The sequence below is a fragment of the Vulpes lagopus genome, chromosome 7, assembly GCF_018345385.1.
Source record: "Vulpes lagopus strain Blue_001 chromosome 7, ASM1834538v1, whole genome shotgun sequence".
NCBI classification, from domain to species: Eukaryota; Metazoa; Chordata; class Mammalia; order Carnivora; family Canidae; genus Vulpes; species Vulpes lagopus.
The window spans coordinates 3,355,880-3,381,459 of NC_054830.1; the positions used below are offsets into that span (position 1 = coordinate 3,355,880).

The 25,580-nt window shown below is 53.5% G+C and overlaps 1 protein-coding gene across 1 annotated transcript in view; it reads left to right on the top strand.

Moving 5' to 3' along the window:
- The first annotated feature begins 406 nt into the window (after positions 1-406).
- KDM4B (lysine demethylase 4B) overlaps positions 407-25,580 on the top strand; it is a 138,005-nt gene continuing 112,831 nt past the window's right edge. Inside the window, 1 exon segment of the mRNA XM_041761091.1 lies at positions 407-470. The gene's annotated coding sequence lies outside the window, so the exon portion shown is untranslated.

The window sequence follows — 25,580 nt, forward strand, 5'->3', positions numbered from 1 at the left end:
GGGCGGTCCCCGAGGCGCCCTTGTCAATCCGGGGCCCAGCCGCCGTCCGGTTGGTGGCGGCTGCCTTGGCTGGCGTGCGCCGCTTCCAATGAAAACGGAGCCGGTCAGCGGGCACGTGGGTGGGCGCCGGCGTGTCCCGGCAGACCAGCCAATGGGAAGGCGAGGCCTGCGCCCGCGCCCGCCCAATCGGGGCGCGCGGGGGGCGGGCCGTGCGATGTTGATGGGCCCGGCGGAGGGGAGGGGCGGAGCTGTCAGCGGCAGCCAATGGGCGCGCGGGCGTGGGCTCGGGGGCCAATGGCAGCCAGGGCGGAGCTGGCGCGCGGCCTCATAAGCCCCGCCCGGGGCGCTCGCGGAGGGCTCGGCCGCCAGCGACCGAGCGGGGCCCGGCCCGAGCGGGGCCTGGGGGTGCGACGCCGAGGGCGGGGGAGCGCGCGCCGCTGCTCCGGACCGGGCCGCGCGCGCCGCCTCAGGTGAGCCCGCGGGGAGGCGGTCGCCGCGTCCGAGCTCGGGCCCCGCCGCCGCCTTCGCAGCCGCCGCCGCCGCCGCCGCCGCCGCCGCCGCCCCCGCGCCGCGCCCCGGGCTGCGGGCGGGCGCCCGGGACGCGAGGCCCAGGCCTCGGGCGCGGCCTGCTCGGGCCGCGGCCGCCGCGCTTTGTCCCGGCCCGCGAGGCGGTTGGGGGCGTTAACCGCCCGGCCCGGGGGCGCCCGGCGGGCCTCGGGCGGGGGCGGCGCGGCCGGACAATGGCGGGGCCGGGGGCGGGAGGCGGGGGCGTCCGGCCCGGAGCCGGGGGCCGGGGGCCGGGCGCCGGGGGCCGGGGGCGCGCGCGGGGGCTGGGCCGGGGCGTCCCCGCCGGCCCTGCACAAAAGATGACAGCGTGGGTGGCCCGGCCCGGCCGGCCCTGCCCGCCTGGGCCCTTCTCTTTTATTATTCACAACAATCCTGATAATTAAAAAAAAAAAAAAAAATGAAGAGCGAGGCAGGGACGGAGAGCGCTGGCGAGCGCGGGCGCGCGGGCGATCCCAGGCCCCGGCCGGGCCCCGCCGGCGTTTCCGCCCCTCGGGGCGCCCGGCGGGGTCACTGGGGCGCTGCCCCCGCCGCGGCCCCGGCCCCCGCCCCCGCCCCCGCCCCCGCCCCCCGCGCCCAGACGCGGGCCGCCGCGCCGCCGCGGCTTCCCAACTCGCTCCCCATCCCCGCGCCCCCGAAAGGAGCGTGCAGTCCGCTGTGTGTGGGGTTTTTTTTTTTTTTAATGATTAAAAACCGTATCCACTTGGTATGCACCTCGAGCCTCCAGACGCGTCCCCTCCGTGCCTCCCCGTCCCAGCCCCCCTGGGCGGCTCAGCGACCCCCTTCTCTGTAGGAGGAGATTGCGGCCACCCGGTGGGAGCGGCGGGGGCACGGATTCGTTCGGAAAGGGACCTGCGTCTGCGGCCGGTGGGCGCGGTGACACCAGGTGGAGCGGGTGCGTGTCCACCTGGGCACCGGTGAAGGGTTTGCAGGAGCTCGTGCTCCCCCCTCCCACCCCCGGGGGCGGGGGAAGCGTGGACTGCGCTTCCGCGTGTCCCATCTGTTGGGTTGGGGAGGAGGGGGGGTGAGGATGCTTTTGTTTTAATAATTCAGGTGCACCTGGGCAACTGTTTCCCGAGTTATGAAACTAGTGAGAAGGTGGTTGTGCTCGGTGGGATCCGGTGATCCTACAACACGTCAAGAGCGTGGTGGTGTCCGTGTGTTTATGTCAGCTGCGAGTTGCTTTGGGTCCCGCTGGGTGCGGGCCGGGCCTGGGGTCTGAGGGCACAGGGATGCATTCAAGGCTGGGGTGCCCTGCCCCACCCCTCTGCCTCAGCAGCGGCGTATGGGGCTGTCCCCAGGCTGGAGAAGGCCCCCGAAACGGGCTCATTAGATGACTCTGTGGGCTTTTATCGCCGCCATCCGAGAGCTAATGACTCCCTTGATTCTCAAATAATAGCTTCCTTATGAGGCTTCGGGAGGGTCTGTCAACTTGCTGGCCAGCCGCCTCCCGCCACCCCTGCAGGAGCGGTGCACAAGCGTCTCCCGTCTTTGCAGTTTGTGTTTTTGGAACCCTGAAGGACAGAGTGTGAAAGTCGTGGAGTCAACTTGTGATTATCGGAGTCGAGGGTTTCTGAAACTCGCTGGCCCGCTTTCCGTGTTTCTGATTGGATGCCTGGCCCATCTCGGTGTTCCTCCGATGGTGCCGATGGTGCCGGGGACACCGCGCCGGTCAGACTGCCCTGCCCCCGGGGCGGGGGGGTGGGGGTGGGACAGGGGACGTCACTGCTGGGGCGCGGAGGGGGAGGCGGAGGTGTGGTGGCACAAGCGCTCCCAGGTGTTGCAGCGTGCTCGCGGGTCCTGTGTCAGCCGCCGCGTGTGTGCGTGTGTGCACACTCCCGTGAGTGTGAAGGCGTGGAGACTGGGAATCCATACAGGTCTTGTAACAATTGATTTTTTTTTTTTCCTCCCGTTTTCGGTTGCTTTCCTCATTGTGGGCGGGCGGGCAAGGGGATGCTAAACGCTGGCGCTGAAAGGTATTGCTGATTGGTCATTAGGGACCCCGCCCGGCCTTTGTTGTACTTTATTTCAGTCCCTGTGCCATCCTGCAGGAGCTTCTGGGGTGCTCGGCCCTCTCCCCCACCCCCCGCCCCCGCCCAGCCCCTTCCCCTCACTCTGGCCGTACTTGATTCCGCATTTCGCCACCGCCTCTGCTGGTTTCTCGCCCTTGCCCTCCTGTGCCCCACCCCCTTCCCCTGGAGGGGCTGGGCCATCTGTTCCTGGGTCTTATCTGACACCTGTGAGAATGGGGACGGTGGAGCACTGGGGCAGGTTGCAGAGAATTCTAGCTTCAGGGGGCCCCAGTTCTGGTGGGGGAAGGGAGAGGTGGGTGTCCTGGGGTGTGAAGCCCACCACCCATGGGGCCAGGTTCGGGGACTGGGCAGGAGCAGAGGACGACGGGTAGGGCTGGAGTGAGGTGCTGGCAACTGAGCCTCTGTGGGTGGTTTTCCTCCTAGGATGTGGCAGGGTGGTGTGGGCGTCAGAGCTGTGTGACCTTGGGCCGGTCACTTGCTCAAGAACAAAGTTGAGGGGGGGATCACTAAACCTTCCCAGGTGGGGGGGCAGGGTGGAGAGTAAATGGGCTGCTTGCAGAGGGTATGAGTGTGGAGGGCCCCACAGACCTGCTCGGTCACCTCGGTGCCTCACCACAGCCTCAGCAGGCCAGGGTTCCTGGCTCTGCTCCAAAGTCTTGCCCCGTGGCTGCCCCCTGGGGCCTCTTGCCCCAGCTCTTACCTGCCCTGCCCTGGTGCCTGTGCTCCTGGCTGAGGATGCTGGGCAGCAGAGGACAGGGCCCAACCTGGACTCCGTTCTGACCTGCTGTTGGGGACTGTGTCCCCAGGTTCCTGTCCTCCCCTCCATTCCCCATACAGGCTTCCAAATCTGAGGGACCCGGATTCAAATCCCTCCTCTGGAGCAGATCCCTTCCCTTCTCTGGGCCCCATGGTCCTCATCTGAAAAATGGGTGTCCTCAGAACCCATCCCAGGTCATTTTGGGGTTCAGAGGGGGTGAGAAGCACTGAATGCTTTGTGTGGCACCAGAAGCTCGGAGCTGGACTGGGTTGCTTAGTGGTGCGTGGCATCTGTTTCGGTCGGGCTCACATTTGATCGGATTGTCCTCCGTGGGATGGTCCCGGGCACTGTGGCGGGGCTGAGCCGCATCCCTGGCCCCACCCACTTGATGCCAGGAGCACCCCCAATGTGACCACCACAGATGCCCCCAGACGTAACCCAGGGTCCCCTGGGGGACACAGGTGCCCCCCAAAGGGGATCGTGTCACTTAACCTCGAACAGCAGCCTGTCTGCTATTTGGCTAGGACCTTGATCTGCCTCAAGTTCTGCTTCCCTTTGTCCCCTTCCTCCCCTCCGTCCGCGAATGAGGAGGGGCTTGTGTCAGCCTGGCTGTGCAGGTCCCTCTTGGCTGTCACCCTGCCTCTCCCCCGGCCTTCCCAGCCTGCAGCTTCCACTCCTGAGAGGGGGGTGCAGACTGGCCGGCAGGCATGGTGCAGGGGTCTTCCGGGGGATGTCCTCACCCAAGCCCACGTGGGTGCCCTGCCCAGGCTTCCACCTGTCACCACACCGCCTTCCCCCTGTCACCATACCCCTTCCTGTCACTTTGCTTAACAGATCTCTTTAAGTTGACTTGAAGGTGACTCACTGCTTTAATCCTGCCTCCTCCTGGACAGTTATGTCCATGAGGTCGTGGGGCTGTTAGTATGCTGGCTGCCGATACTTCTATACAATGACATGCATTTAACTGTGATACTAAAAAAAAAAAAAAAAAAAAAATGTTCATGTCCCTTCGGTAGTAAGGCCTGAGTGGTTTGATGCATTGATTCTGTTGTTGGGCAAGTTGGTTTTTGAGTTTACTCCCCACTTTGGCTTGGCCTGTTCGAGGAGCGTTCTCTTTGATTAGATAAGGTGTCACCACTAGCCCGTCGTTTTTTGCTCCTGCTTCCTCAGGGAGCTTTTAGAAAGTTTAAAAAATGGCCTACCTCTACTCAGAACGTTCCAGTAGCTTCCTGTTATTCCTGGGAAAACTTGAGACCCCTTCCCGTGGTCTTTGTGGTCACTGTGGTCTGTCCTTTCTCCCTGCCCTCCCCTCCCCCCCATGCCTACTCTCTCATTTGTAACCAGCTCCCTGCCCACTCTTCCCTGCCCTGCCTCAGGGCCTTTGCACTTGTTGTTCTCCTACTCTTCTAGCCAGCTGGCTCCTTGTCATTCACATCTCGGCTCCGAGGCCATCTCTGGCTACACTGCCTAAACGCACCCTTCCAACCACCCTCTCTCCCCGTCCTGCTTTTTCTTCTTTGCATTCAGCACTACTACAAACCCACATACTAATCTGTTTATTTATTGCTTGTCTCATCCAGGAGAACAGAAGCTTTTTCTGGAAAGGGTCAGAGAGTAAATAGTTTTGGCTTTGCAGGCCAGTCCCAACTCCTCTCTGCCATTGTATCACAGCACTATAGACAGGAATGAGTGTGCTTATTTTCCAATAAAACTTTATTCGTGGATGCAGAATCATGAGTTTCACATACTTTTCACCCGTGATGAACTGTTTCTTTTCCTTTGATTTTTTTGTTCCCCTCACCAACCATTAAAAAAGGTCAGAACCGGGGATCCCTGGGTGGCGCAGTGGTTTGGCACCTGCCTTTGGCCCAGGGCGCGATACTGGAGACCCGGGACTGAGTCCCACATCGGGCTCCCGGTGCATGGAGCCTGCTTCTCCCTCTGCCTATGTCTCTCCCTCTCTCTTTCTATCTGTGTGTGACTATCATAAATAAATTAAAAAAAAAAAAAAAAAGGTCAGAACCGTTCTTAGCTTGGAGGCTGTACCCAAAGCAGGTGGCAGGCTGGATTTGAGCTGTGGGCCATAGTTTAGAAACACCTGCAGCAGGGTGCGCGGTCCATGCTGCAGGAGCGCCGTCTTTCTTGGCTGCTGCGTGTCTCCCCAGCACCTAGGGCGGTTCCCGGCTCACGGTGGGTGTTCAGTAAATGCTCCTTTGTTGAATGAATGAATTTCCATGTTTTTTACATCAAAGCATTTGGAGTCCTCTATATTAAAAAAAGAAAAAAAAGGGTTGTAAGCTGTTTCAAGGGAAATAGAAGAAAACGTTATGACCCCATCCACTGAAACAACCCCACAATGAAGGAGGAAGAAAAAGTGGCTGTGAACAGGGGCAGATACTTTGCCACTTGCGATGTTTGACCTTTTCATGCTCCAGCCCCCACCCCCTCTGTGTACTGCACCCCAGAAGATTAGAAAGGATCTTCTCGGCCTGAGGAGTTTGTCTGGGCCTGGCAGAGGCCGAGGGTTTGAAAGGAAGATGCGTTTCCCAATCGTTTTGTTTTGTAAGCATCTGACCCATTCTCTTTACCAACACCAGTGCCCTCGTCGGAAGGGGCGACGAACCCTGGGAGGTGGTTTTTATGGTCATTCAGCTCCCGGGCCTCCACGGGGACGCTCTGAAGATGTGGCTTTCGTGGGTGTGAACGCGGAGCTGTGTGGGGTGCGTGGACGCCATGGTGACAGTCAGATGGCAGGTGGCAGGCGCAGGCCGGGACCCGGCAGCTCTGGCTCCGCTCTTCCACCATGACTGTGGGGTGGGGAGAAGGGTGGCCGATGTGTGATTTCTGAGCCAAGGACAGAAAGTCGCCCGTCCGGTCCCTTCCCAGGAATGTTCTGTTTGTCAGGCATGCATACCGTTAACATGAGATTGCACCTTCTTTAGTTGATTGAAATAAACAATCTGGAGAGTTCCAGATTGGACATCCTGGCTTTCCAAAGTTGCCTATGCTTTTTTTTTTGCCTCTTTCTGGGCCTTTCCCTCTCTCAGTCCCTGTGCTTCCTGCCCCAGCCCAGTGGTCCCAGCGAGGGCGGCACGGGCACTGGTGGGCTCTGGTGGCATTGACAGATTGCGTGTGTGGAGCTGTCTGGCTCTTGGGCCCGCTGGGCTTTTTTGGCAGCAGAGCTGTCCTGTCGCTCCGGGCTGTGGCTCTTGGGGACGGAGGCCTCGAGTGGGTTTGTTCAGTGGACAAAGAGCGAGTAGCCAGAAAACAAGTCGCTGCAGGCCACCGAGCCCCCCAAGCGGGTCTCCAGGTACAGGTCAGAACAATGACGAACGGAGGGTCTGGCCCTGTCTGCTGATACGTGATCCCGGTTACGTTCCTCGGGGGAGCCTGTCCAGCGAGCTGTGAAGAGGGGATCTCTAGGTGGGTGGCCCAGGTCTGACCCCTAAGTGACCGCACCTCGTGGGCAGGTAGGGGTGGAGGCGGGCCTGCCTTCCTGGTCTTATGGCTGCTCGCTCCAGTCTCCAGGGGGAGAGCGTGGAGAGAAATGATTTGTGGAAGATGAGCTGCCGGTGCATCTGGAGCTGTGCTTTGTACAGAAGAAGCCGGAGGATGGATCCCTGAGGCCCCCTCTGACCGAGAGCCAGCCCAAAGCCACCAGCAGGCACGGTGACGGCCTGCCGACAGGGGTGCATGGGGATCTCCGGGCCACAGGTGGGTGGAAACGGGCTGTGTACCCCAGCATTTCTGGGCAGCCCAGACAGTGGCCCGGGAGCCGGCTGGTGTGGTCTCTGCGTGGGCACTCCAGATGAGTGAGGGGGTCCCTGGCCGGGCAGCTGGGCTGGGAGATTCTCATTTTGCTGCTGGCTCTTTCAAATGCCCGCTGTTCCCTTTAAAATCTCATGTATCAGAAAGAGTCGGCCCTCGGCACAGTGGGCTTCCTATCTCGGGTTGCGCGCTGCATGGATCTGATTATCAGAGTCACGAGTCGAGAGGCTTGCTCGTGTCTTGCTTGCGTGTGAGTAAAGCCCCTGGAATTTAAACTCTTGATTCACTGCGTTAGTCCAGCTCCTTCTGCCCAAGGAAGAGTAAGGAGTCAGGAGAGAACGCTGGCTCAGTGACCCCCTTCTGGGAAAAAAGGTGTCCCGTTTCGCCCCCTTCCTGGGTGGCAGCCTGTCGGGGCCACAGACCGGTCTTGGCTGCTCCTGAGTCCGCGTGTCCTTGCACCAGAGGCAGGACAGAGCCTCGACGCACAGGCAGTGTCGCTTGTTGAGAGGCTGGCTACTCTGCACCTCGAGGCGTCTCGCCGGGCCCCACAGATGGAGGGGCGGCTGGTTGGACAGATGCGTGCACGGAGCTTGCTAGCGGCTCCCGGACCTGCAGGTGGGCGCGGGCAGGTTCAGGCTGATGGTCACGGGGAGAGTGGACAGCGCGGCCTCGGTCATGCGGCACGTGGCCCTGCAGACACCCCAGCCGCGCGGCCTGCCCACCTCCAGACTCACAGGACGCTTCTCGAATGTGGCTCTGGGCCTGCCGACCGATGGCTTGTCTTCTCGATCCTGGCCAGGCCGTGGCTTTATAGTGGACACATGGCCGTGGGAGCCCTGGCTCCATCCGAGGCATTGAGCAACATCTGTTGAGTGTGACAGTTGTCGGCCCGCCTCGTGTCTGTGGCCAGATGAGCGGCGTCTCCTGCCCACAGGGTCACGGTCCACGGTGGAAGGCAGAGGGGCAGGGAGGCCAGGGCTGCCGGGATACACAGACGCCAGGCCGGAGGAGGCGCAGGGCAAAGGCTTGGGCGGTGGCCAGGAAGATGACAGAAGAGGCAGCACTTGAGCCGAGCCTTGTCATCGTGGGCAATGGGCAACGATGAGCTGGCGGGAGGAGGGGGACGGAGCGGGTGCTCGGGGGGGGCCTGGGGACCTGCATGGACAAGGGCATGGGGTGGGGGCAGGGAAGCCAGGCCGTCTCTTGGGTGTCGTCCTCCCGCCTGCTCCCCGCACTAGGCTCCGAGGGGCTGAGGGGAGAAGGGGCGGCAGCTCTGTCCCCAAGCATCCCAGGGGCTAAGACCAGAGCTGTTGGGCTCACCAGGGAGAGCCACGGGGCAGCTGCCCAGCGACTGGCTCTGGTGGGTGACCAGACCCTGAATTTTCTATTTTTTTAAAAATATTTTATTTATTTATTCATGAGAGAGAGAGAGCAAGAGAGAGGGTCAGAGACACAGGCAGAGGGAGGAGTAGGCTCCAGGCAGGGAGCCCGAGACCCTGAATTTTCTAGAGCAGCCCCTCATAAAGTAGTCCTGCCCTGTCGTCGTTTTATATATATAGTCAAAGTAAACTCGACACCCAATATGGGGCTCTGCCTCGTGACCCCAAGACCAAGAGGTGCATGTTCTACCGACCGAGCCAGCCAGGTGCCCCTTAAGTGTATTTTTATCGAGATATTCGCATACCTCAACATTCACCCTTTTCAGTGGACAATTCAGTGTGTTTTAGAACATTTATAGAGCTGTGCAGCCGTCACAACTGTGAAATTCCAGAACATTCCAGAACTGAGCAGGAAACACTGTATCTATTAAATAGTTCCTTTCCTCCTGCCCCCAAACCCGGCACCCACCAGCCCCCCTCCAGTCTGGACGTCCCACATAAATGGACTCACACTTCGTGTGGCCTCCTGTGTCTGGTTCCCTCCCTGAGCGTCTGTGTGGGGAGGCTGGGCCCATGGGTTTGGGGACGGCCTTGAAGGTGAGGGACAGCCAGAACGTCAGACACGGTGACCCAGCTCACCTGCGGGAGGTGCTCAGGCCGCCCTTGGTGTGCACAGTTCTGGACCCCCGTAGTGAGCGGTGAGTCCTCGCCTGTCTGCCCTCTTCTTCCTCCAGCCTGAGCTGGCCCGGTGGGTCCCCTGCAGGACCTCTCGCTGCAGAGCCAGGCCTCCCTCCCTGTGTCTGTTCCATGGGGCCTGTGACCCTGGCCCCTACCGCTCTGGCTTCTCCATTTCCCGTGTCCTGTAGGTTCACCTCGTGGTTGGTAGGGCTGGGGCCTCCTGGCCTCGAGTCTGCCATGGCTGAGGGCGGAAAGGCCGGTTCCTGCTGGCCAGGTTGGCTGTTCATCGCCCAGGTCTGAGCGGGCCTCCCTGAGAGCTTCATGTGGGGGAAACCCCACTCAGCACCCTCCTTTCTAAGACCTCCCCCTGCAGTCTGGCCAGTGGGCTTTATTTTATAAATTTGTATTTATTTATTTACTTATATTTAAAGCTTTTATTTATTTATTCATGAGAGACACAGAGAGGCAGAGACATGGGCAGAGGGAGAAGCAGGCTCCCTGCAGGGACCCCAATGTGGGACTTGATCCTGGGACTCCAGGATCACACCCTGGGCTGAAGGCAGATGCTCAACCCCTGAGCCACCCGGGTGTCCCTGGCTAGTGGATTTTAAATTGAGCCACCTCCTTCGGGCCACTTTCCTGGTCTGCCCGGCCCCAGCCTTACCAGAGTTGTGAGTTGCCTCTTAGATGCCAGTGACTGGGTTCTAAGTGTCCCCTCCAGGGGTAGCGGCAGCACCACACTGGGCCATTCAGAAATGCCCACCAAACTGGGCTCTCCTGGGGGTGGGAGGGACTTGAGGGGTGTGGGTTGGTAGCAGCACATAGCCGGACAGCCCCCTGCCCCACATGCTTGCCTGGTGCCATCCCTGACGCCCACCTGTGTGCCTGTGACTTTCTGTCCCCCGGCAGAGGATACCGGTGAGGTGGGGTGTCCTGGGCTCGTGGGAAGTGCCCCGTGGGTACATGCGTGAACACACCCCGGATGTCAGGTGATAAAGCTGGTCCCCGGCTTCGTGCTGTCTACAAAAACTGACTCCAGAAGACTCAGTGACCAAAATATGAGACCTGGAAAGATGTCTTTCCTAAGGCAGCGCGGCCCAGTAAAGACGCAAAGCAAGCCCCTTGTGCCATTTTTCTAGAAGTCACGTTAGAGAGTAAAGAGAAACAGATGAAACTAATTTGACTAATGTATTTGTATTGAGCCAAAGATACCCCAAATGTTAACATTTCAACATGGAATCAGTATAAAAATAGTTATGAATTATTTTACACTCCTTTGTTTTTTGCTTTGTCTTGTTGGTACGGAGTTCTCAACATGCTGGGTGTCTCTCATGCTTGCTGCTGGCCCCTGACAGCCTGGTTATTTGGGGGAACTGCAGTCCCTGGATGAGCTGAGCACTGTGATGGGGTCAGAGGTGCTAGCTGTGGGGGCTCCTGGCCCTTAGTGGAGACTGGCCCCTTCCATCCGCCTCCTGTTCCTGCCCACCTTCCTGGTCCATCAGAGTTTCTGGAGCCGTCTGCCTCTAGCTGGAGAGACGAGACAGAGCCAGTGTAAACCGGCTGTGGCCACTGAGGGGTGAGAGGGGAGGGTGTTGACCCACTGCAGGGGGAGGGGTACAGCTAAGGGGGAGGCCTTTGTGGGGGCCCGGGGAGGCCCTGAGCCTTTCACGGAGGGGGTAGGAATCAAGCCAGTGTTTGGAGGAGGAGGAGACGGCAGCTGTGGGCCGACCCAGGGGTCAGGACAGCCTGCCCCCGGAAGGGCAGGGGCTGACCCCTGGAGGGCCCGGTACCGGGCTGCTTGAAGTCAGGGCTCTCGAGGTGCAGTGGCTGAGTGAGCCACCCTGGCCTGCAATGCTGCTGCTCAGTCCGGGACGTCAGGCCCCACGGCCGTGTCCCGATCCTCCCGGACACCCTTGCAGTCCTGCCTCTTATCTTGGACCAGCTGTGAGGGCTGGGAGTCCTGGTGGCCGAGCCCAGGGCAGGACACTTGTGGCATGGATGCTGGCTGTGCTGGGGAGCTGTGGACGTAGCCCCAAGCTGCTCCAGGAACTTGGAATGCTGCTTTGGCCCTGGGAAGACCCAGGAGAGAGGCTTGGGTAGAAGTACAGCTCGGAAGTAGCATCGCCAGCTGCAGGCGGTCCTAAATGGCCTGAGGTCTTGAGGCAGGAGAGCCCGAGTGGGGTGGGCAGCCTGCGGCTTGCACCCATGCGCCTGACCTCCTGGGTCTATGTCCTGACCTCCAGAATGGGGACGGCAGCGTAGGTCTGTGCGTCAGGGGGTTGTGAGAAGAACCGAGTCAGTACCTGAAAATCCGTTCCCGGAGGAGTTCGAGCCCCAGGACAGCTGTGCTCCGAGGGCATGCCGGGGGGTGCCCAGGACAGCCCGCAGAGGACCTGGGCCCAGCCTCCTGAGCCTTCGGTAGATCACAGTACCGACTTTCCTCTGGGCTCTGTCTTCCCTTGCCGGTGAATGGAGGCATCGTAACAGAAATTTCTAAAATTCCACAGTGGCCCATGGTTTTCACACCGCTGCTCCGTACTGATGCTGGGGAGGAAGTTAAGGAACAGTCAAGGTTATTAGAAAATCAGTTTGTTTTTTCTTCCTCTGGAGCTTCTTTACGGCAATGGGGCAGGTAGGAGGGTTTGGCCAGGGATTTACGGACCAGGAAGCAAGGGCGCTGCTGCCGGGGGAGGCTGGGCCAGAGGCAGCCGGGCCAGAACTCGGAGTCCTGGGGCCTGTTCATCATGCCTCATTGGATTTTCTCCTCCAGTGAACTTGGGGCTGCCATAAAAATGAACTTGGAGTCTCCAGCCTGGAAGACCGGGGTCCCGTGCGAGGGCTTGGCGTGAGCTGGTGGGCTTCGCAGAGCAGCCCTGGGTGGGAGAAGCTCTGGTCAGGTTTTGTGCCCCTCGGCTGCCACGGCTGGGGCGCAGGTGTCCTTGGTACGGCCCCTGTGACGCCGGGTACCAGGAGCTGCTGCCTCGGGCTTCCGGCACCTGCTCCTTGAAGCCCCATGTCTCCCTGTATTAACTGACTTGGCCTTTAACCAGAAGAAGGCCTGGGAACTTGGGGGTCAGCCGGGTCATATGGCTGTTTGCCTAACAAGCCTTCCGGACGGGTCTTTATTACAGACATAGCATATCTTCCCAATAGAAAACTCTGGGCCAACGGGACAAAACCCAACCAGGGAAGGCCTTCTGTAGCCCCTGTGAGGATCTGATGTGTGTGCAGCCAGACAGACGTTGTGAGGGGCCCTCCGTGTGCTCCAGAGTCCAGGGGTCAGTTTGGGGGTGATAGGATGTCCTCCTCGCCCTGAGGGCTGATGCAGTAGTTGAGGAGGGAAGGGTCCCTGCCGGGGACTGGTCACACGGCCCTGTGACTGCCAGGCAGGGGTCCTGCCACATAGGCTGGGTGCCCTGGAGGCCTGGAGCTCGGTGTGGTCAGGATGGGTGGAGGGCTCCGGCGTGGCCACTGCTGTACAAGCCACCACGGAGAGGTGAGGTCAGAGCGTGCACCCCAGAGGGCAGGGATCCCCGATGTGTCCGTGCTGCTCGGGTGACCTGGGCTGGCAAGAGTGTGCAACCCCCAGGCCAGAGCTGTCCCTGAGGACACTGGGCCTGGAGAGGAGAGCCGGTGGAGGTTCTCCAGAAACATCCAGAACCCGCCACTCTGTGCCTCCTTGTGTCCGCATTTGGGATGTCCACTCTGGGAAATCAGAAGAGAGAGCTTCCCCAGCTCCACTTGGTCCCCTAAATGCCGGCCTTCCACACTGAGCTGCACGCCCCTTTGCTGGCTCTCGGGTGAGGCTGGCCCAGAGCAGAGATGGCTGTGGTTCCTGGAGAGGGGCCTGGGCAGGGGTCCCGTGGTTGCCCCCTGCCCCCACCCGTGTACAGGAACCCCTGGCAGTCCAGGCACTCAGGAAGACCTCTCCAGGGGATTTTGGAGTCGGGGGACCAGAATCTAGTCCTTGAGACTTGGTTTAGGCCTAGAGCCAGTACTGAAAATGGCACCCCAGCTCCTGAACCTGCTCTGCCACTGACCTGGGGCGAACAGCGCTGCCTCTCTGGGCCTTGGCACCCTCAGGTGCTCTCCTTGCTGGATGTAAACGGGGTGATGTGCATTAAGAAGTGCTCAGCACGGGGCTTTTATCCCTGGCCACTGAGTTGGTGCTTTGGTGCTTGGGACCAGCTGACTCCACCAGCCCCAACTTTGTAGAAGAGCCTGAAGGCTCGCCACAGCCCTGAGGGCCTGGGAGCTCTCCAGGCTCATTGTGCCAGGCTAGGTGCTAAGTAGCCAGCAAGGAACAAATGGCCCCTGGGTGTTGAAATGGGGGAGTGATTTGACTGGGAAGCACAAGAGGCAGTGCTGCTTTAACTGGGTGGACAGGAATCTGCTCCAAGGAGGTGACATTTGGGCAGAGATCTGAATGACTTGGAGGTGCCAACCCTGAGGAGCTCTGGAACAAGAAGTTCCAAGCGGAAGAACAAATAGTACGTGCAAAGGTCCTGAGGCGGAAATGAGCTTGGCATGTTTGAGGGTTGGAAGGAGTCCCATGTAGCTGGAACATGATGAGCTGGCTGGAGAGCAGTAAACCCTGAGGTCTGCAGAAGCCACACCGAGTGGCTCTGCCGCTTAGGCTGCGGTAAGCCAGACCCCAGTAAAGGCAGGGAGAAGCCCGGGGAGCTGATGGTGAAGTCAGAGATTTCTGTGTTTTCAAAGACCCCTCTGGTGGCTCTCAGGAGTAAAAGCAGGAGGGAACTCCAGCCGTCAGCCAGGTGGGCTGTGACAGTGGCTCAAGAGGTGGTCTAGTTTGGGGGCAGGAGGACTGGCCTTGGGGGAGATTTCGGAGGCAGCACACCAGGGAGGCCTCATGAGTGGACTGGGTGCATGGGAAGGAATCTGCGCTGACTCCCAGGGTGAAACAGCTTGATTAACCCTGGCCCACCATTCCTCCCAACTGTGTGACCTTGGGCAAGTCCCTTAATCCTTCGGGGCCTCATCTTCCTTCTTGGTGATCGGTGACATGAGGGTGACCACCTGAGAGGATTGTTGTGATTGGGGAACAGTCGGCAGGGTTCTCCATGGAGGGGCCTGTCTATTTGGATATTTGGATGCTGGGCTTGGATGCTGGGCCCAGAGCAGAAAGTACTGGGGGATGCTGGTTCTTCCTCTTTTTTTTTTTTTTTCCTGAGATTTTATTTATTTATTTGAGAGAGAGCGAGAGAGAGCGCACATGAGAGAGACAGAGCAAGCAGGAGTGGGGGTCAGAGGGAGAGGGAGAAGCAGGCTCCCTGATGCGGGGTTCGATCCCAGGACTCCAGGATCACAACCCGAGTCAAAGGCAAGCGCTTCACAGCCTGAGCCACCCAGGTGCCCCGTGGCTCTTGCTTCTCCCAGGATGACCGGGCAAGGTCGGGAGGATGGAGCTCATCCTGTTGTTTCTGTCACCCAGTCTTCCTTTCCTTTATTGTTCTCCCTTTTACATTTTCTGGCTTAGAAAGAGTTGAGACCTTGGTGTGAGAGCAGATCATTTTCACCTGGAAACGAGGCCTTTGAAAAGGAGAAACCTCACGTAGAATGCTGCGAGTCTCCTGAAGCTTTTAAAAATTCCCTGACCATGAGCAGTTCAGATTTCCGCTCTGGAATGATGAGGGCTTGGGGGCGGGTGGGCCCTGGCAGCACTTGTCGCCTTGGCTGAAGGAGAAATGCGGGATGGGAAGTGAGATCCTGGCGCCTGGCAGAGCTCGTTTTAGAGATCATGCGTATTAGGCGACTCTCACATGCTGTTTGGAATACATTATTCAAGGTGGCATTCAGACCATCCTGCGTCTCTTTAGGATCTAGGTTGTGAGAACACTCAGCGGCTCTAGTGGCCTCTCTGGCCGTTGTTTCAGGGAGACAAAAGGGGCTGAGCCTTGATAATGGCACAGTTTGAAGGGGGTTTGTAGGTCTGGATGGAGAAGGCCCTTGTTAGTGGCCACTACTGTGTTGGTTCCATGTACTTCACATTTTAAGGGTTTTATTACGAGATTTTGAACACATACAGAGAAAGACAGATTAGGATAAAGAAGGCACCTGTCCCTGTCACCCAGCCCCAAACCATCAGTCCATATGATAGTCTGCCCTTCCATCCTGCCATCCATGGCAAAATAGCCCCCATATTATTTTTCTTAACTTTTTATTTTTTAAGGATTATAGATTCCCAAGAAGTTGCAGGAATAATACAGAGAGGTTGCCTGAGTGGCTGAGTCAGTTAAGCATCTGACTTTGGCTCAGGTCATGATCTCAGGGTCCTGGGATCGAGCCCCACATTGGGCTCCATGCTCAGCAGGGAGTCTGCTTCTCCTCTGCCCCTCCCCCAGGTCGTATTCTCTCCCTCAAATAAATAAGATCTTTAAAAAGTGGTATGAAAAAAAAATAAAAATAAAAATAAAAAGTGGTATGAAGGGATCCCTGGGTGGCGCAGCGGTTTGGCACCTGCCTTTAGCCCAGGGCACGGTCCTGGAGACCCGAGATCGAGTCCCACGTCGGGCTCCCGGTGCATGGAGCCTGCTTCTCCCTCTGCCTGTGTCTCTGCCTCTCTCTCTCTCTGTGTGTGACTATCATAAATAATAAAATAAAAAAAAGATTTAAAAAAAAAAAGTGGTATGAAGAGGTCCCGTGTACTCTTCACCCGCCTTCTCCCAGTGGTCACATTTTACATAACCATAGTCCATTGTCAGACTAAGAAATTGACTTTGGCATAATATGTCCTGGGCCTTGCTAGAGTTCCAGCAGTTTTATTGTGCACACACTTTATTTTTTAAAAGATTTTATTTATTGAGGGAGAGGGAGAGTGTGAGCATGAGCAGGGGGAGGGGCAGAGGGAGAAGCAGATTTCTCGCTGAGCAGGGAGCCCTATGCGGGGCTCGATCCCAGGACCTTGGGACCGTGACCTGAACGGAAGACAGAGGCTTAGCCGACTGAGCCCCCCAGCTGCCCCCGCGCACTCACTTTTTTGTATGTTAGTGACATCAGTTGCATGGATTTGTGTAACCCCCTTCTTGCTCAAGATGCAGAGCTGTCCGTCAATAGGAACGAGCTTGCTTGTGCTTCCCCTTTGGAGTTACCCCCCCACTCCCGCCCCGGGTCCCTGCAGCCATTGATCTGTTCTCCTCTATAATCTAGTCATTTCGGGAATGTTGTGGAATCATACATCACGTGTCGCCTTTGGGGACTGGCTTTGTTTACTTCTCACCCATCCAGGCTGTTGCCTGTATCAGTTGTTCATTGCTTTTCATTGCTCAGTAGCTTTCCACACCAGTATTATTTTATAATCCTTTGTACTTCTCTAGGGTGAGTGGTAGTGGTGGCGTCTCATCTTTCAGTCCCAGTTTTAGCAACCTGAATCTTTTATTTCTTGATTGGTCTACCTAAAGGTTTATTAATTTGGTTGATCTTGGGGCACCTGGGTGACTCAGCGGTTGAGCATCTGCCTTCAGCCCAGGGTGTGATCCCCGGGTCCTGGGATCAAGTCCCGCATTGAACTCCCCATAGGGAGCCTGCTTCTCCCTCTGCCTGTGTCTCTGCCTCTCTATGTCTCTCATGAATGAATAAATAAATAAATCTTTAAAATTTTTTTGATTTTTTTCATGAAACCAATCCTTGCTTTATTTGCTCTTACTCTGTTCATTTCTGGTCTAATCTTTATTATTTCCTTCTTATTGATTGCTTTAGGTTTAGTTTGCTCTTCTTCCAGGACCTTAAGGTACAAATTTCGATTATTGATTTGCGAGCTTTCTCCTTTTCATCAAGGCAGCTGGGACGTTCCCTCTAAGCACTGCTTCTGTGTCCTGTAAGTCTTGGTTTAGTGTGTCTTTGTATTCATTCACTTCAAAGTGTTTTCCAGTTTCGCTTGTGATTTCTTCTCTTACCCATTGGTTATTTAAGAGTGTGTTATTTTAGGGGTGCATGGGTGGCATAGTTGGTTAAGCCCCTGACCCTTGGTTTCAGCTCAGGTCATGATCTCAAGTTCAGGGATCAAGTCCTGCATGGGTCTCCGTGCTCAGTGAGGAGTCTCCCTGACTCTCCTCCTTTCTCTCAGCTGTACGCATGCATGCTCTCTCACTCTCTCTCAAATAAATAAATCTTAAGGAAAAAAGAGTATTTAAAAAAAAATTTCCACATATTTGTAAAGAATTTGTAAATTCTTTATGTTACTGATTTCTAATTTTTATTGTGGTCAGAGAACCTACTTTCTATGATTTGAATTCTTGTTAATTTAATGAGGCTGGTTTTATAGTCTAACATATGGTCTGTCTTGGAGAACATTTCATAGGAACTGAGAAGAAAGTATATTTTACTGCTCTTAGCGGGGGTTCTCTACAGATGTCTGTTGGTTTGGAGTGTTGCTCAAGGCTTTCCTTTCTTTGTTGTTTCTGCCTGGTTGTCTTATTCGTTGTCGAAGGTAGGATATTACTGTCTCCAACTATTATTGTTGAAATGTCTATTTGTCCCTCATTTCCATCAGTTTTTGCTTCATGTATTTTGGGATTTGTTATTAGGTGCATGTAAGTTGAAAATTGCTATATCTTCCTGATGGATTGGCCCTTTTAACATTATAAAATGTCGGGATCCCTGGGTGGCACAGCAATTTGGAGCCTGCCTTTGGCCCAGGGCGCGATCCTGGAGACCCAGGATCGAATCCCACGTCAGGCTCCCGGTGCGTGGAGCCTGCTTTTCCCTCTGCCTGTGTCTCTGCCTCTCTCTCTCTCTCTCTCTGTGTGTGACTATCATAAAAAACAAACATTATAAAATGTCTGTCTTTAACATTTTTGTTTTATTTATTTATTTTTAAAAAATATTATTTATTTATTTATTCATAGGAGACACAGAGAGAGAGAGAGAGGCAGAGACACAGGCAGAGGGAGAAGCAGGCCCCATGCAGGGAGCCCGATGTGGGACTCGATCCTGAGACTCCAGGACCATGCCCTGGGCCAAAGGCAGGCACTAAACCGCTGAGCCATCCAAGGATTACCCCCCCCTTTTTTTTTTAGAGTGATTTTGTGTGATATTAGTATAATAAATCGAGTTTTCTTTTGAGATGACATACAGATTTTTATTTATTATTTTTTAAACTTGAATTTGGCATGTAACATATTAGTTTTAGGCATAGATGTCTGTGATTCATCAGTCCTGTATAATGCCCCGGGCTCATGACATATGGCTCCAGTATTCTTATAGTTGCTGTTTGCATGGTATATCTTTTTCCATCCTTTTATTTGCAACCTGCTTATATCTTTGAATCTAAAGACTGTCTTCTATGACAGCATATAGTTGGGCTTGTTTTGTTTTTTCCAGTTTGGCAATCTCGGTCTTTATTTATTTAAAGATTTTATTTATTTATTTGGCAGAGAGAGATTGCATGTGCATGCACAAGCAGGGAGAGTGGCAGGCAGAAGGAGAGGAAGAAGCAGGCTCTGATGTGGGGTCAACCCCAGGACCCTGAGATCATGACCTGAGCAGAAGGCAGACACTTCACTGACTGAGCCACCTGGGCACCCCCTCCGTCTTTTATTTAAGTTTTTATTTAAATTCCAGTTAACAGGGATCCCTGGGTGGCGCAGCGGTTTGGTGCCTGCCTTTGGCCCAGGCGCGATCCTGGAGACCCGGGATCGAATCCCACATCGGGCTCCCGGTGCATGGAGCCTGCTTCTCCCTCTGCCTGTGTCTCTGCCTCTCTCTCTCTCTCTGTGACTATCATAAATAAAAAATAAATAAATAAAAATAAATAAATAAATTCCAGTTAACATACAATATAATATTAGTTTCAGGTTTAGAATTTTGGGATTTGACACTTGAATACAACACCCAGTGATTGGCACAAGTGTGCTCTTTAATCCCCATCACCTGTTTCATCCATCCCCACCCACCTCGCTTCTGGTCACCATCAGTGTAGTTTGTTCTCTATACTTAGGTGTCTGTTTCTTGGTTTGCCTCTCTCTATTTTCCCTTTGCTCACTTGTTTAAGTTCCATATAGGAGTGAAATAATACAGTGTTTCTCTTTTCTGACTGACTTATTTCACTTAGCACAATACACTCTAGCTCCATCCATGTCATTGCAAATGGCAATATTTTATTCTTTTTTGCGGCTGCATAATATTCCACTGTATATGTGTATATATGCATCACATCTTCTTTATCCGTCCATAGTGGATGGACACTTTGGCTGTTTCCATAGTTTGGCTATTGTTGATAATGCTGCTATAAACATCCCTTTGGGGGTATTTTTGTATTCTTTGGGGGTAAACACCTAGTTCTATTTTTAACTTTTTGAGGAAATTCCATACCGTTTTCCAGAGCGGCTGCACTGGTTTGTATTCCCACCAACAGTGTAAGAGGGTTTCCTTTTCTCCACATCCTCGCCAACGTCTGTTGTTTCTTGTATTGTTGATTTGAGCCATTCTGACAGGTGTGAGGTGGTATCTCATCGTAGTTTTGATTTACATTTCCCTGCTGATAAATGGCGATGAGCATCTTTTCATGCGTCTGTTGGCCATCTGTATGTCTTCTTTGGAAAAACGTCTGTGCTTGTCTTCTGCCCATTTTAAAACTTGATTATTCATTTTTTGGGTGTTGAATTTAAGAAGTTCTCTATAAATTTTGGATACTAACCCTTTATTGGATATATCATTTGCTAATATCTTCTCCCATTATGTAGGTTGTCTTTTAGTTTTGTTGGTTTCTGTTGCTGTGCAGAAGCTTTTAATTTTATTTATTTTTATTTTTTAAGTTTTTAAAATATTTCAGTTATTTTGAGGGAGTGAGCGTGTGCATGAATGAGGGAGGGGCAGGAGAAGAGAAGCAGACTCTCTGCTGAGAAGGAGCCTGACACGGGCTTGATCTCACGATCCCAAGATTATGACTTGAGCCAAAGTCACAGTCAGACACTCAACCCACTGAGTGATCCAGTTACCCCGAAGCTATTTATTTTTATTCTTTAAAGATTTTATTTTTTCAGGGATCCCTGGATGGCTCAGTGGTTTGGCGCCTGCCTTCGACCCAGGGTGTGATCCTGGAGTAGCAGGATCAAGTCCCACATCGGGCTCCCCATAGGGAGCCCACTTTTCCCTCTGTCTGTGTCTCTGCCTCTGTGTGTGTGTGTGTGTGTCTCCCATGAATGAATAAATAAAATCTTAAAAAAAAAGATTTATTCATTCATGAGAGACACAGAGCAAGAGAGGGAGAGACACAGGCAGAGGGAGAAGCAGGCTCCCTGTGGGGAGCCTGGTGTGGGATTTGATCCCAGGACTCCGGGGTCACACCGTGAGCCGAAGGCAGATGCTCAACCACTGAGCCACCCAGGTGCCCTTGAAGCTTTTTATTTTGATGAAATCCCAATAGTTTATTTTTGCTTTTGTTTCCCTTGCCTTTAGAGATGTGTCTAGTAAGACGTTGCTATGGCCGATGTCAAAGTTCTGTGTTCTCCTCTGGGATTTTGTTGGTTTCCTGTCTCACATTTAGGTCTTTCATCCATTTTGAGTTTATTTTTGTGTCTGGTGTAAGAAAGTGGTCCAGTTTCATTCTGAATGTGGCTGCCCAGTTCTCCCAACACCATTTGTTGAAGAAACCGTCTTTTTCCCATTGGATATTCTTTCCTGTTTTGTCAAAGATTAGTTGAACATCTAGGTGTGGGTTCATTTCTGGGTTTTCTATTCCATTCCGTTGATCTACGTGTATTTTTGTGCCAGTGCCACACTGTTTTGATGACAACAGCTTTGTAATATAACTTAAAGTCTGGAATTGTGACTCCTTCAGCTTTTTCATTTCTAAGGTTGCTTTGGCTATTCAGGGTCTTTGGCTATATAGTTCCATCCAAATTTTAGGATTGTTTGTTCTAGCTCTGTGAAAAATGCTGGTGGTATTTTGATAGCGATCGCATTAAATGTGTAGATTGCTTTGGGTAATATAGACATTTTAACTATGTTTGTTCTTCTAGTCTATGAGCATGGAATGTCTTTCCATTAGTTTGTGTCAGCTTCTGTTTCTTTCATCAGTGTTCTGTAGTTTTCAGAGGACAAACCTCTTTGGTTAGGTTAATTCCTAGTTTCTTATTATTTGGGGTGCAATTTTAAATGGGATCAATTCCTTAATTTCTTCTTCTGTTTTATTACTGGTGTAGACAAATACAACAGATTTCTATACGTTGATTTTTGTATCTTGTAACTTTCCTGGATTCATGTATCCGTTCTAGCAATTTTTGGGTGGAGTCTTTTGGGTTTTCTATATAGAGTATTATGTCATCTGGAAACAGTGAAAATTCTACTTCTTCTTTATTGATTCGGATGCCTTTTTATTTCTTTTTTGTTGTCTGGTTGCTGAGGCTAGGATTCCAGTGCTATGTTGAATGATAACGTTGGTGAGGATAGGCATCCCTGTTTTATTCCTGACTGTAGGACAATCTCTGCCTTTTTTTTTTTTTTAAGATTTTATTTATTCATGAGAGACACACAGAGAGAGGCAGAGACACAGGCAGAGGAGGAAGCAGGCTCCATGCAGGGAGCCTGACATGGGACTCGATCCCAGGTCTCCAGGATCAGGCCCCGGGCTGAAGGTGGCGCTAAACCGCTGAGCCACCTGGGCTGCCCTTTTTTTTTTTTTTTTTTTTTAAAGATTTTATATATTTATTTATGAGAGATACACAGAGAGGCAGAGACATAGGCAGAGGGAGAGGGAGCCTGATGCAGGACTCGATCCCAGGACCCCGGGATTATAACCTGAACCAAAGGCAGACGCTTAACCACTGAACCACCCAGGTGCCCCCCAGTCTCTGTCCTTCGATTGGACTGTTTAATCCAACCACGTTTAATGTCATTATTGATATAGTTGGGTTTACATTTCTGATTTTCATTTTCCTTTCTATCTTCTTTGGTTCTTCTCCTTTACTACCACCTTTTGCATTACTGCATATTTTCTATTGTAATGTTTTAATTCCTTTAATGATTTTTTCTCTGTATTTTTTAAAGTATATTCTAGTGGCTGCCCTAGGTCTTAACATACACGTCTTATCAGAATTTCCAGTATTATATGAAGCAAATCTATGCTGGTTCCATTTGAACTGAGCTTCCTCACGATTAAGTTCACTTGATCAATGAAAGAGCGTGGGTTTTTCAGGGGCGCTGATAGGTCTGCCTGCCTGGATGGTGCCCGTCTTTTGTCCATTCCTCCTCCCACTTGGTGAAATGAGCTCGGTGTTGAAGCCCTCTTATGGCTGTTTATACCTGAAAGTATTTGTGAGGCTCGGCCTTGGGAAGGCCCCGACTCTCTGTCATCACCCTGTCTGTGGTTTTGGCTTCTTCTCCGTTGCCCCATCTAAGCTGACTGCTTTGTGGCTCTGATCCTGTCACAGGATTCCAAATCTGGGTCAGCGTGTCACGCCCACTTGTGGGCAGGCAGGTCTTTGGTCTTGAAGACGTTCCTGGTACCCAGCCTAGAGACCAGTCTGCGGAAGGCCAACAGAGTGGAGGGGTTGTCACCTGGCTGTTAACCGACCCTTTCTGGGAGAGCCTAGGAGGGCAGCCAGTGTGGCAGTGTCAGGATGGCACCAGGCAGGGAACCAGGTACGGACGATGCAGGTGGCCACCGTGTTCTGGATACATTCAGTTGAAGCTTCCAACCAGCACCAAAGTGTTGATCCGTCTTCAGGGAGCTATGATGTGTTCATTTCCTGGCTGGATTTTTTAAAATAGCTTTATTAAGTAGAGTCCCCATGCCATACATGCCATACATTCACCCTTTTAATGTGTACAATTCAGCGGTCAGGGGTCTATCTATGAGGCGGTGGACTGCTCATGACCATGTGATGTCAGAACTTTTCCACCACCCCACCAGGGAAACCCCTCATACCTTTTAAATAGTCATGCCCCTCCCCCTTCCCCACCCCTGCAACCACTTTGCTCTTTCCCGTCCATCGATGAGCCCATCGTGGACGTGTAACACATGTGGACTCACACACCGTGGGGCCTTCTGTGTCTGGTTCCCTCCCTGAGTGTTGTGGGCTCGGAGTCCATCCTGGGGGTGGTGTGTCTGGGCACCTGGCTGCTGTTCGTGGCTGAGGGACATGCCCACATATGGAGGGACACACAGTGTGTATCTGCTCACCCACTGATGGACAGTGGATTATTTGCACTGTTTGGCCGTTATGAATAATGCCAGTGATGCATAATAGGAACATTCCCATGCTGGTTTTTGTGTGCACGCATGTTTTCATTGTTCTTGGAGTAGAATTGCTGGTCATATGGAAGCTTCAAGTTTAACACTTGAAGAAACTTCCAGATTGTTTTCCAACATGGCTGCACCGTGTTGCAGTCCCAACCAGTAGTGTATGCAGGCTCCAGTTTGGCTAGAGATTTGAAATTTCAATTAGGTAGAGGATGGGGACTGTCATCATTTGGGAGGATGGTTCAGTCCCAGGATACTTTGCCTCTTTCCCCTCAGATTGGTTCCTGTCTACCAGAGGGACCAACCGGTTGGCCTGCTGGAGGGATGGTACCTCTGGGTGTCAGGCACAGCTCTCGAGGTGGGCTCTAAGTACCCCTTGTTTTTATAGAAGTCAGTGTATTATCACTAAGGACAGAAGTCTGTGAGTTACAGATGTCCCCCGAGCCTGCTCCCCAGAGATAACCGTCCCTGGCATCTTGGCCAAGGCGCTCCTGGTCATTGGCTGCTTATGCCTTCATTGTTACAGGGGCGTGTGTGCTTTTCTTTTCTTTTTTTTTTTTTTGATTTTTATTTATTTATGATAGTCACACAGAGAGAGAGAGAGGCAGAGACACAGGCAGAGGGAGAAGCAGGCTCCATGCACCGGGAGCCTGATGTGGGACTCGATCCCGGGTCTCCAGGATCGCGCCCTGGGCCAAAGGCAGGCGCCAAACCGCTGAGCCACCCAGGGATCCCCATGCTTTTCTATTCATTTATTCATTCATTTAAGGATTTTATTTATTCACTCATGAGAGACAACATAGAGAAGTAGAGACACAGGCAGAGGGAAAAGCAGGCTCCATGCAGGGAGCTCGATGTGGGACTCGATCCCGGGACCCTGGGGTCATCCCCTGGGCTGAAGGCAGATACTCAACCACTGAGCCACCCAGGGGTCCCCACTTTTCTCTTTAGATTGCATGCGTTTTTTTCTTTTTGAACCATGCTGCAGTGAACATCCTTGCTGCCGTTTCTTTGAGGCGAGCTTCTGTGAGCGCGGACGCCTTTTACATCCTGAACCATGTTGCTTCGTCGTCCCAGGAAGATGGTCGTGTTGATGCTCCTGTGGTGGCTGGAGGCTCCCGTCATACATGGGACGGCCCCAGCTTCTGTCTGTCCTTATCACTGTCACCTCCTAGTCGCCTTTTTTTTTTTTTTGAACTGCCAGTTCATGGCCACGGCCCACCATTAAACTGGGTGTTTATATTTGCTCTTGACTTGCAACAGGATTTCTCAAATTATTTGATGTCTTTGAACCAGGCTGTTCTTTCAGGGGCGTCCCAGGCGCTGTGGGCGCTAAGCAGTTTCCCTGGCCCCACTCCAAGATGCCAGGTGCACCCAGCCCCCGTGTGACAGCCACGGGTGTCCCCAGATGTTGTCCAGTGTGCCCTGGGGGCTGGATCGCTTCTGGTTGAGAAGCAGTGTTTTCTATCCTTTCCTGTGTTAGGGCTGTTAGCACTCTTTGGTGTCACATGTTTTTTTTCTCAGTTTCTCGTTTATCTTTCAGCTTTATTTTTGATGTGTTGATACATAAAATGTTTTCAAGGTTATCGCCAAATTTGTCTTTTCCTTTAAAGCTCCTGGTCCTGTGACCTCCTTGGAGAGGTCTCCCCGCCCCAAGATTATAAAGACTTTGGCCTGTGTTTTCCTGCTTGCACTTTAAAAAAATTTTTTTTTTCTTATTTATTTATTTATTTATTTATTTATTTATTTATTTATTTATTTATTTATTTATTTATTTGATAGCAAACTAGAGAGTGAGAGAACGTGATGGAGTGGGGTTGGGGGGGGAGAGGGGCAGATGGAGGGGGAGAAGCAGACTCTGTTGAGCAGGGATCCTGATGCCAGATTCAATCCCAGGACCCTGGGATCATGGCCTGAGCCGGAGGCAGACTTTTTTAACAGGCTGAGCCCCCAGGTGCCCCTCCTTACACTCTTATGGAGTTCATGAAGACCTGCAGTCTAGAAGCTTCGGGGCAGAAGCGAGCTCTGTGTCTCCCATGTGTCTCCCTGGTGGTCTGCGTGGCCTGGTGAGTCATGTAGGGTTTGGCTGCCCTGTTCCCATCTGTGTGGTCTCAGACAAGTCCCTCTACCACTGCAGGCCTCCGTTTCCCCATCTGTGAAATGGGCTGCGATGACGCTACCTGCTTTCTGGGGTTGGGGCT